This window comes from Anser anser (genome assembly GCF_964211835.1).
Source record: "Anser anser genome assembly, chromosome: 1".
NCBI lineage: Eukaryota > Metazoa > Chordata > Aves > Anseriformes > Anatidae > Anser > Anser anser.
The window spans coordinates 145,696,639-145,708,354 of NC_139720.1; positions in this window are offsets into that span (position 1 = coordinate 145,696,639).

The following is an 11,716-nucleotide window of genomic DNA, read 5'->3' on the forward strand; positions in this document are numbered from 1 at the left end:
TTTAACATTTGATATTTCTATAGCAACCTGATACCGAAATGAACCGAATGAAAGAAACCTTGAGAGGAGTGGCTGAGGAAAATAGTAAACTGAAGTCATCATTTAAGTCTGTGATGGATGAGAATGATTCCCTAAAAAAACAGGCAAGATTAATTATTTCCTGTTATTAGTAGCTTTAGAAGTTACAGTCAACAATTTTAAACGTTTGAACAAGTTGTTTGCAAAATTGCTGATTTTGTTTCTGTAAGACAAGAATTGTGTGAATGGTTGTAATTACTTTCTGCTTCATTTTCTAGCACGTGAAATTTAGTCTCTCAGATTTTTTCCAGTATTAAAGAAATTAGAGTTAGTCCTCTGACCCTGTAGCAACGGGTGATTTTAGGAAAGACTAACCATATCCTCTGAAGCAAACTGAGATTGGATAGAGAGAAAGTATTTTATAATGGAAGCCACCCTGTGCTGAATTGCTCTGCTGATTCTATTAAATAAAAAGTAGTATGTGTATTTCTAATTCCATGATTACTCAGTATCTTCAGTTATTTTTGAAAGTGTTAATTAAAGGAATATTTTCTCTGTTCTTAAAGACACGCTGAGACAGTGGTTCACAATAATACAGAGTTAAAGTTTTCTTCTCACTTGACTTAAATCTGACCTAAATGCTGACAGGCAAATTGCTACGTAAACTCTTTTGACCATTGCTCCTTCAGTGAATTGCAGTTCTGATGCTCTTGAGTCTGATGAAAATCATCTGCTTCCTAGTCTCAGTAAAATCTTTGTCCTTCTCTTTTGTGCAAACTGAAGTATTCACAGAGGACTTACATGATGATCGGGATGTTTGTTGTATCCATAGAGTACGTTACTTATATTTAAATGGAGGTTATAGTTTGCCTCGTATTCTTTTCTCACAGAGCATGGTCAGTAACAGTGTCATTCTTTCGAGAAGAAAACTTTCACCCTCTCTATTTCCAAGGCCATTAGACCATTCTTGAAACATGCACTCCATTTTTTGTGTCATTTCTTTATGAGAAGTAATCAAATATGTAGTGCCTATATCCCTAAAGAGGTATTGTGCTTATTCTTCCCCTGTAAGCGGAAAGGTTGGGCCGCAAGTCAACAAAGAGCCACGACTATTTTATTTATCCAGGCAGAGGTTGCCTGGAGAGGTTGAGGAGTCCCCGTCCTTGAAGATCTTCACAAGCTGCCTGGACGTGGTCCTGGGCAGCCTGCTCTGGGTGGCCCTGTTTAAACAAGATGGTTGGACCAGATGGTCTCCAGAGGTCCCTTCCCACCTCGGCCATCCCGTGATTTGTTGAGGAAGTGGACAGTGATTTTGTTTCTATCACTGTCCATGCTGAGAAGAAAAAAATTGAACTTTTAGCAATCACATCAAATGATTTCAGTGTGATGGTTAAGTCAAAAAGTGAGTTTTGAATCTACAGCTATTTGAATGGTTTTTGATTCTTTCAGTTAAGTGACGCGAAAGAACAGAACAAGAAGTTAGAAGATCGAGCAAGAAGCATGCAAGCTCAGTTAAATGATTCAAAGGTAAGGTTTCTTCTTCCAGGTACCTTCTTCCTTTATAGTTAACAAGTGAAATATAATTCATTGTTACGTTTTATTGTAGCAGAAGCATGCATTGGTAATGACACAGAAGTCTAATGATTCAGGACAAGTGGTGCGCTCACGTAAACGTGGTATGGAGAAAAATGAGACAGGAGCATCAAAAAGTGATAAGGTAAGGACTGGGCAAGGTGAAAGATCTGTTTGAAAGACTTTAGGCAGTAGAACGTTATGTATCTGCTAGAAATTAGAAAATGCTAGAAATTAGAAAAATAAAATAATTTTTATTGATTTTTTTTAGTGAGTTAATTACAGTAGGAATAGGTAGACACTATATTGGGAGAAACAGTCAACTGAAAGAATAAAGTATGTTGCTAAAAATGTCTTTTGAATTTTATATTGTGTATGTACATGTTTTTTGCTTATTTAGCTATGTTTTCTTCTTCCTCTCATGTTATCTCTCAACTATGAATTAAAATTATATTCTGCCTGCACTGTAACTGTTTTCTTCTGCTGTGTCAGAGCAAATCTTAAACTTATTCTGGTTACTGCTACAGTACAACACTGTCCTTTATGAATAAAACCAGCTGAAATGTAGTTAGAGAAGTCAGATAACAAATTTTAATTTGATAAGCCAGAGATGATTGTACTGCTGTTATACTTTGGGGAAATGGTCTTTAATGTGGGAAAGAATAAATGCAGTGTTCATATATAGTTCCAAAAGGATCACCTTGTTTTCCTTAAAATACCTTCTTGCATCACTTAATGAAATACTTTCTGTCTCCATGTTATTCCAGTCAGTAGCAAGTCCTCTGCTAGTACTCTGCCAACATTTCCCGACTGGTAATGACTTTCTCCCGCTAGAGGCTAAACTGAAATGAGAAAGAGAGATATTCACACCATTCTACTTGATCTATATCAGATGCCTTAAAACTGTACTGTCTCTATATAGCCAACATATTTCTCTGTGTACGTAGGTTTTAGCGTACTTTAGTCGCAAGTGATATATGAGCAGCATCAGTAGTTATAATTCTGAGTGAAGAGAAGAACAGTTGTCTGAAGGTAGATACAAGAAGACCTGTGAAGGTTTTAAAGAGCTGTTTGTGCAGCCTGTCTTCAGGAACCTCTGGATACCTTTCACAGAGTTTTTCTGTACAGTTGTAGTAGAGGGACAGAATGACAATGTCATGAAGTCTTTATTCTTCTAACGGTGCTACTTACACAGTTAAAATTTAGCATAAGTAGATTGTATGAAATAAAGCAAAGGAGTGTATCACATGTATCAAAATGAGGATTTCCACATGCACAGATCATTAAGCCATTGAGGGAGGATGCACAAGCCATTGAGGGAGTATGTAGATACAGGAAAAAAAGGGAGAAAGGTGTCAGGGGAGCAGGACCTCAACTTTCAATAGGGAAGGAATGTGTTAAGATAGATGGTTCAAATCCGTAAAAGTGATTTTAAAGATGTCTTTAGAAAAAACACAAGTGGCTTTAAAAGTGTCACACAGGTTAGAGAAGTGTTGAAAAGCCAGGAGCAGTTAGTGGTTATCTGTAAAAACTTGTGGAGGTCAAGTGGAGTCAACTAGAAAAATCTGATGCCGTTCTTTTCAAATGGGAAAGAGTTACACAGCCATCAACTTAATGTTGGTTCTCAGATAAATAAATAAATATATGTCCTGGCAAGCTATGAACAAACCATGCGAAGTGCCATGCCAAAAACACTGCAGTAAATGGCAACGAGCTTGTGTTAATCCTAAATTGTCAAATCAGTGTGATTTCCATTAGGACAAGGTAACAGGCATGGCTAGTAGAGGAGTACTAGTTATATGTATGTCTAGACTTTGCTGTATTGTTTCTGGTACAGTTTTACGTGGCGTTTTCATAATCATATTAGAAAAGTATGACAGCTGAAATAAGGTTGGTGGTAAGGTGTAGTGAGACAGTGTTTCACAGCTGAAGGAATGTACATAGTAGATTCTGGAATAGTCTCTTTTGGGTCCAGTATTGGGTGTTTTCAGTGAGAAGTGTGATGGTGAGAAAGAGCACGCTTGTTAAACTTGAAGCGAATAGCAAGCGAGGGAGAATTTCAAGCATGCTGAAAAAGAAGGTTAGGATTAAAATTGATCTTGACAAATTGAAGAGGTAGTAGGTCTGAGAAAAGCGCAATGCTTCAGAGGCAAGAGTGTGCAGTATTGCATTTGAACAGAAATATCATCTGTACACATGCAGGGTGATGAACAAATGCAGGGACACGTGAACATGCCAATCTTTGGCTACATAAAAGGCTGCCACAAAGAGAAAGAAAGTAATCTTTTTTTTTTCCATGTCTGTGATAGAAGTAGTGGCAGGGTAAGTATGAGGAAAAACTAGATTAAAACAAAAGCAGTCAACCACTGGGTCAGAGAGGTCAGTAAGACTGGTGCTTCCAGTATTTGCAGGTCTTCAGAACAGACTAGACAAACATTTGGCAGGAATGAAGTGATACAGTTGATTATGATATGGATGGTACCCGATTTAATAATGGAATTGGATGGTTTAGACATCCTGGCACCACCTACAGCAACCCAGTGGCCTGTGAAATTATTGCCAAATCCCTGAAGCACTGTGAAATTATTGTCAAACCCCGAATATGCAAGCCTTATAAAGCATTGTGTAACGTAGTTTGGAGAAATTGAGAATCTTAACTCAAATTTTTTCTCGCAAAACCTTTCACTTGTAATTCTGCTGTCCCTGACTGTTTTGAAAGTTTATGGTCAGTTTCAAGCCACCTTGCTCCTGCTCCATCCCAAGCTGAGCAAGCCTTTCCTAGGCTTGGTTAACTCTAAAGGTTTGGCCTTTTCAATGGAAGTAGTTGAGCAGTCCGCTTGGAGCCTATCTGTAGCATTTTTGTTTGTCGATGAGATCGTTTCTATATTTACCACTAAAGTCCTTTTTGCAGCATGATAACAGTCTGAGAGCGAGGCTTAAGAAAATGTAGTGGATGGCTGAATTGTTAGTGCAAAAGACAGCACTTCTGAACAAGGCGCTATTTTCACATAGAAGTTTCTCACAGTTTCTGAGAAAAGGAACGTTATTTTCTGAAAACATTTGTTTTATACTCAACTTCAAAGCCTCAGTGTTGTTTTTTTTCAGAATCTGCTGGCATATATTTAATTATATTACAAATTTCCAGTGAGGGGGAGAAAAGACACATTCCTTGGTTTCTTTTTCAAGACGTACAGGTTTTTGACTGTTACAAGTAATTGTCATTTCAGTTTTCCTTTGTTGCTGTTTTGTTTGCTTATAATTTAATGGTATGTCCTGGTATTAAATTATATTATTAAATTATGTTATAAAATATTATATTAAAAGATAACTATGTTGAGTTTCACAAGGTTTTTTTTTTTTCCAATTCAATGAAATGTAACAAGTATTGGATACATTCCTGGACATTGCAGGACAGGTGTTTAAGTACAGGTGAACTAAAGCGTCTTAACTATCAGCAGTGAATGGTTAGAATATTTGAAAGATTCAAGAAAGAGAGAATTGGGCATGTTTGTGGTTAAAATGGATGCTAAGAAGAAAAGCTAAGTGTAAACAAAAGCTTTGACATTTGTTTTCATTCACAGTTCTTTCCCACATGTGACTTAACTGAGGAATGTACAATTGAGAAGATCTAGGTATTTTCTGGAAAAAAATAAGATCCATAGGCTGTACGCCGTGGCTCCCATTTTCTTTCTATTTCTTCTTAATACGTGGTGTGGATGTTGCTTTCTTCACTACTGGTTGTATGTGCAGATTGGACCATGCAGAATTACAAATTTGATCTTTGGAAGTTTGTCCTGTTATTTTAACAGGAAAATGGAACTTAGTTGAGAATTATTTCTAAAATACGCTCTTGTTAATCATGCTTTAACATTTGATATTTCTATAGCAACCTGATACCGAAATGAACCGAATGAAAGAAACCTTGAGAGGAGTGGCTGAGGAAAATAGTAAACTGAAGTCATCATTTAAGTCTGTGATGGATGAGAATGATTCCCTAAAAAAACAGGCAAGATTAATTATTTCCTGTTATTAGTAGCTTTAGAAGTTACAGTCAACAATTTTAAACGTTTGAACAAGTTGTTTGCAAAATTGCTGATTTTGTTTCTGTAAGACAAGAATTGTGTGAATGGTTGTAATTACTTTCTGCTTCATTTTCTAGCACGTGAAATTTAGTCTCTCAGATCTTTTCCAGTATTAAAGAAATTAGAGTTAGTCCCCTGACCCTGTAGCAACAGGTGATTTTAGGAAAGACTAACCATATCCTTTGAAGCAAACTGAGATTGGATAGAGAGAAAGTATTTTATAATGGAAGCTACCCTGTGCTGAATTGCTCTGCTGATTCTATTAAATAAAAAGTAGTATGTGTATTTCTAATTCCATGATTACTCAGTATCTTCAGTTATTTTTGAAAGTGTTAATTAAAGGAATATTTTCTCTGTTCTTAAAGACACGCTGAGACAGTGGTTCACAATAATACAGAGTTAAAGTTTTCTTCTCACTTGACTTAAATCTGACCTAAATGCTGACAGGCAAATTGCTACGTAAACTCTTTTGACCATTGCTCCTTCAGTGAATTGCAGTTCTGATGCTCTTGAGTCTGATGAAAATCATCTGCTTCCTAGTCTCAGTAAAATCTTTGTCCTTCTCTTTTGTGCAAACTGAAGTATTCACAGAGGACTTACATGATGATCGGGATGTTTGTTGTATCCATAGAGTACGTTACTTATATTTAAATGGAGGTTATAGTTTGCCTCGTATTCTTTTCTCACAGAGCATGGTCTGTGACAGTGTCATTCTTGCGAGAAGAAAACTTTCACCCTCTCTATTTCCAAGGCCATTAGACCATTCTTGAAACATGCACTCCATTTTTTGTGTCATTTCTTTATGAGAAGTAATCAAATACGTAGTGCCTATATCCCTAAAGAGGTATTGTGCTTATTCTTCCCCTGTAAGCGGAAAGGTTGGGCCGCAAGTCAACAAAGAGCCACGACTATTTTATTTATCCAGGCAGAGATTGCCTGGAGAGGTTGAGGAGTCCCCGTCCTTGAAGATCTTCACAAGCTGCCTGGACGTGGTCCTGGGCAGCCTGCTCTGGGTGGCCCCGTTTAAACAAGATGGTTGGACCAGATGGTCTCCAGAGGTCCCTTCCCACCTCGGCCATCCCGTGATTTGTTGAGGAAGTGGACAGTGATTTTGTTTCTATCACTGTCCATGCTGAGAAGAAAAAAATTGAACTTTTAGCAATCACATCAAATGATTTCAATGTGATGGTTAAGTCAAAAAGTGAGTTTTGAATCTACAGCTATTTGAATGGTTTTTGATTCTTTCAGTTAAGTGGCATGTACGAATACAACAAGAAGTTAGAAGATCATGCAAGAAGCATGCAAGCTCAGTTAAATGATTTACAGGTAAGGTTTCTTCTTCCAGGTACCTTCTTCCTTTATAGTTAACAAGTGAAATATAATTCATTGTTACATTTTATTGTAGCAGAAGCATGCATTGGTAATGGCACAGATGTCCAATGTGTCAGGAGGAGTGGTGTACCAACGTAAACGTGGTAACGAGGAAAAAGAGACAGCAATATCAAAAAGTGCTAAGGTAAGAATTGGGCAAGGTGAAAGATCTGTTTGAAAGACTTTAGGCAGTAGAACGTTATGTATCTGCTAGAAATTAGAAAATGCTAGAAATTAGAAAAATAAAATTTTTATTGTTTTTTTTAGTGAGTTAATTACAGTAGGAATAGGTAGACACTATATTGGGAGACACAGATAGTCAACTGAAAGAATAAAGTATGTTGCTAAAAATGTCTTTTGAATTTTATATTGTGTATGTATATGTTTTTTGCTTATTTAGCTGTTTTCTTCTTCCTCTCATGTTATCTCTCAACTATGAATTAAAATTATATTCTGCCTGCACTGTAACTGTTTTCTTCTGCTGTGTCAGAGCAAATCTTAAACTTATCCTGGTTACTGCTACAGTACAACACTGTCCTTTATGAATAAAACCAGCTGAAATGTAGTTAGAGAAGTCAGATAACAAATTTTAATTTGATAAGCCAGAGATGATTGTACTGCTGTTATACTTTGGGGAAATGGTCTTTAATGTGGGAAAGAATAAATGCAGTGTTCATATATAGTTCCAAAAGGATCACCTTGTTTTCCTTAAAATACCTTCTTGCATCACTTAATGAAATACTTTCTGTCTCCATGTTATTCCAGTCAGTAGCAAGTCCTCTGCTAGTACTCTGCCAACATTTCCCGACTGGTAATGACTTTCTCCCGCTAGAGGCTAAACTGAAATGAGAAAGAGAGATATTCACACCATTCTACTTGATCTATATCAGATGCCTTAAAACTGTACTGTCTCTATATAGCCAACATATTTCTCTGTGTACGTAGGTTTTAGCGTACTTTAGTCGCAAGTGATATATGAGCAGCATCAGTAGTTATAATTCTGAGTGAAGAGAAGAACAGTTGTCTGAAGGTAGATACAAGAAGACCTGTGAAGGTTTTAAAGAGCTGTTTGTGCAGCCTGTCTTCAGGAACCTCTGGATACCTTTCACAGAGTTTTTCTGTACAGTTGTAGTAGAGGGACAGAATGACAATGTCATGAAGTCTTTATTCTTCTAACGGTGCTACTTACACAGTTAAAATTTAGCATAAGTAGATTGTATGAAATAAAGCAAAGGAGTGTATCACATGTATCAAAATGAGGATTTCCACATGCACAGATCATTAAGCCATTGAGGGAGGATGCACAAGCCATTGAGGGAGTATGTAGATACAGGAAAAAAAGGGAGAAAGGTGTCAGGGGAGCAGGACCTCAACTTTCAATAGGGAAGGAATGTGTTAAGATAGATGGTTCAAATCCGTAAAAGTGATTTTAAAGATGTCTTTAGAAAAAACACAAGTGGCTTTAAAAGTGTCACACAGGTTAGAGAAGTGTTGAAAAGCCAGGAGCAGTTAGTGGTTATCTGTAAAAACTTGTGGAGGTCAAGTGGAGTCAACTAGAAAAATCTGATGCCGTTCTTTTCAAATGGGAAAGAGTTACACAGCCATCAACTTAATGTTGGTTCTCAGCTAAAAATATAAATATATGTCCTGGCAAGCTATGAACAAACCATGCGAAGTGCCATGCCAGAAACACTGCAGTAAATGGCAACGAGCTTGTGTTAATCCTAAATTGTCAAATCAGTGTGATTTCCATTAGGACAAGGTAACAGGCATGGCTAGTAGAGGAGTACTAGTTATATGTATGTCTAGACTTTGCTGTATTGTTTCTGGTACAGTTTTACGTGGCGTTTTCATAATCATATTAGAAAAGTATGACAGCTGAAATAAGGTTGGTGGTAAGGTGTAGTGAGACAGTGTTTCACAGCTGAAGGAATGTACATAGTAGATTCTGGAATAGTCTCTTTTGGGTCCAGTATTGGGTGTTTTCAGTGAGAAGTGTGATGGTGAGAAAGAGCACGCTTGTTAAACTTGAAGCGAATAGCAAGCGAGGGAGAATTTCAAGCATGCTGAAAAAGAAGGTTAGGATTAAAATTGATCTTGACAAATTGAAGAGGTAGTAGGTCTGAGAAAAGCGCAATGCTTCAGAGGCAAGAGTGTGCAGTATTGCATTTGAACAGAAATATCATCTGTACACATGCAGGGTGATGAACAAATGCAGGGACACGTGAACATGCCAATCTTTGGCTACATAAAAGGCTGCCACAAAGAGAAAGAAAGTAATCTTTTTTTTTTCCATGTCTGTGATAGAAGTAGTGGCAGGGTAAGTATGAGGAAAAACTAGATTAAAACAAAAGCAGTCAACCACTGGGTCAGAGAGGTCAGTAAGACTGGTGCTTCCAGTATTTGCAGGTCTTCAGAACAGACTAGACAAACATTTGGCAGGAATGAAGTGATACAGTTGATTATGATATGGATGGTACCCGATTTAATAATGGAATTGGATGGTTTAGACATCCTGGCACCACCTACAGCAACCCAGTGGCCTGTGAAATTATTGCCAAATCCCTGAAGCACTGTGAAATTATTGTCAAACCCCGAATATGCAAGCCTTATAAAGCATTGTGTAACGTAGTTTGGAGAAATTGAGAATCTTAAATCAAATTTTTTCTCGCAAAACCTTTCACTTGTAATTCTGCTGTCCCTGACTGTTTTGAAAGTTTATGGTCAGTTTCAAGCCACCTTGCTCCTGCTCCATCCCAAGCTGAGCAAGCCTTTCCTAGGCTTGGTTAACTCTAAAGGTTCGGCCTTTTCAATGGAAGTAGTTGAGCAGTCCGCTTGGAGCCTATCTGTAGCATTTTTGTTTGTCGATGAGATCGTTTCTATATTTACCACTAAAGTCCTTTTTGCAGCATGATAACAGTCTGAGAGCGAGGCTTAAGAAAATGTAGTGGATGGCTGAATTGTTAGTGCAAAAGACAGCACTTCTGAACAAGGCGCTATTTTCACATAGAAGATTCTCACAGTTTCTGAGAAAAGGAACGTTATTTTCTGAAAACATTTGTTTTATACTCAACTTCAAAGCCTCAGTGTTGGTTTTTTTTTTCAGAATCTGCTGGCATATATTTAATTATATTACAAATTTCCAGTGAGGGGGAGAAAAGACACATTCCTTGGTTTCTTTTTCAAGACGCACAGGTTTTTGACTGTTACAAGTAATTGTCATTTCAGTTTTCCTTTGTTGCTGTTTTTTGTCTGTTTTTGCTTATAATTTAATGGTATGTCCTGGTATTAAATTATATTATTAAATTATGTTATAAAATATTATATTAAAAGATAACTATGTTGAGTTTCACAAGGTTTTTTTTTTTTTTCCAATTCAATGAAATGTAACAAGTATTGGATACATTCCTGGACATTGCAGGACAGGTGTTTAAGTACAGGTGAACTAAAGCGTCTTAACTATCATCAGTGAATGGTTAGAATATTTGAAAGATTCAAGAAAGAGAGAATTGGGCATGTTTGTGGTTAAAATGGATGCTAAGAAGAAAAGCTAAGTGTAAACAAAAGCTTTGACATTTGTTTTCATTCACAGTTCTTTCCCACATGTGACTTAACTGAGGAATGTACAATTGAGAAGATCTAGGTATTTTCTGGAAAAAAAATAAGATCCATAGGCTGTACGCCGTGGCTCCCATTTTCTTTCTATTTCTTCTTAATACGTGGTGTGGATGTTGCTTTCTTCACTACTGGTTGTATGTGCAGATTGGACCATGCAGAATTACAAATTTGATCTTTGGAAGTTTGTCCTGTTATTTTAACAGGAAAATGGAACTTAGTTGAGAATTATTTCTAAAAGATTATTTCTAAAAGCTCTTGTTAATCATGCTTTAACATTTGATATTTCTATAGCAACCTGATACCGAAATGAACCGAATGAAAGAAACCTTGAGAGGAGTGGCTGAGGAAAATAGTAAACTGAAGTCATCATTTAAGTCTGTGATGGATGAGAATGATTCCCTAAAAAAACAGGCAAGATTAATTATTTCCTGTTATTAGTAGCTTTAGAAGTTACAGTCAACAATTTTAAACGTTTGAACAAGTTGTTTGCAAAATTGCTGATTTTGTTTCTGTAAGACAAGAATTGTGTGAATGGTTGTAATTACTTTCTGCTTCATTTTCTAGCACGTGAAATTTAGTCTCTCAGATTTTTTCCAGTATTAAAGAAATTAGAGTTAGTCCTCTGACCCTGTAGCAACGGGTGATTTTAGGAAAGACTAACCATATCCTCTGAAGCAAACTGAGATTGGATAGAGAGAAAGTATTTTATAATGGAAGCCACCCTGTGCTGAATTGCTCTGCTGATTCTATTAAATAAAAAGTAGTATGTGTATTTCTAATTCCATGATTACTCAGTATCTTCAGTTATTTTTGAAAGTGTTAATTAAAGGAATATTTTCTCTGTTCTTAAAGACACGCTGAGACAGTGGTTCACAATAATACAGAGTTAAAGTTTTCTTCTCACTTGACTTAAATCTGACCTAAATGCTGACAGGCAAATTGCTACGTAAACTCTTTTGACCATTGCTCCTTCAGTGAATTGCAGTTCTGATGCTCTTGAGTCTGATGAAAATCATCTGCTTCCTAGTCTCAGTAAAATCTTTGTCCTTCTCTTT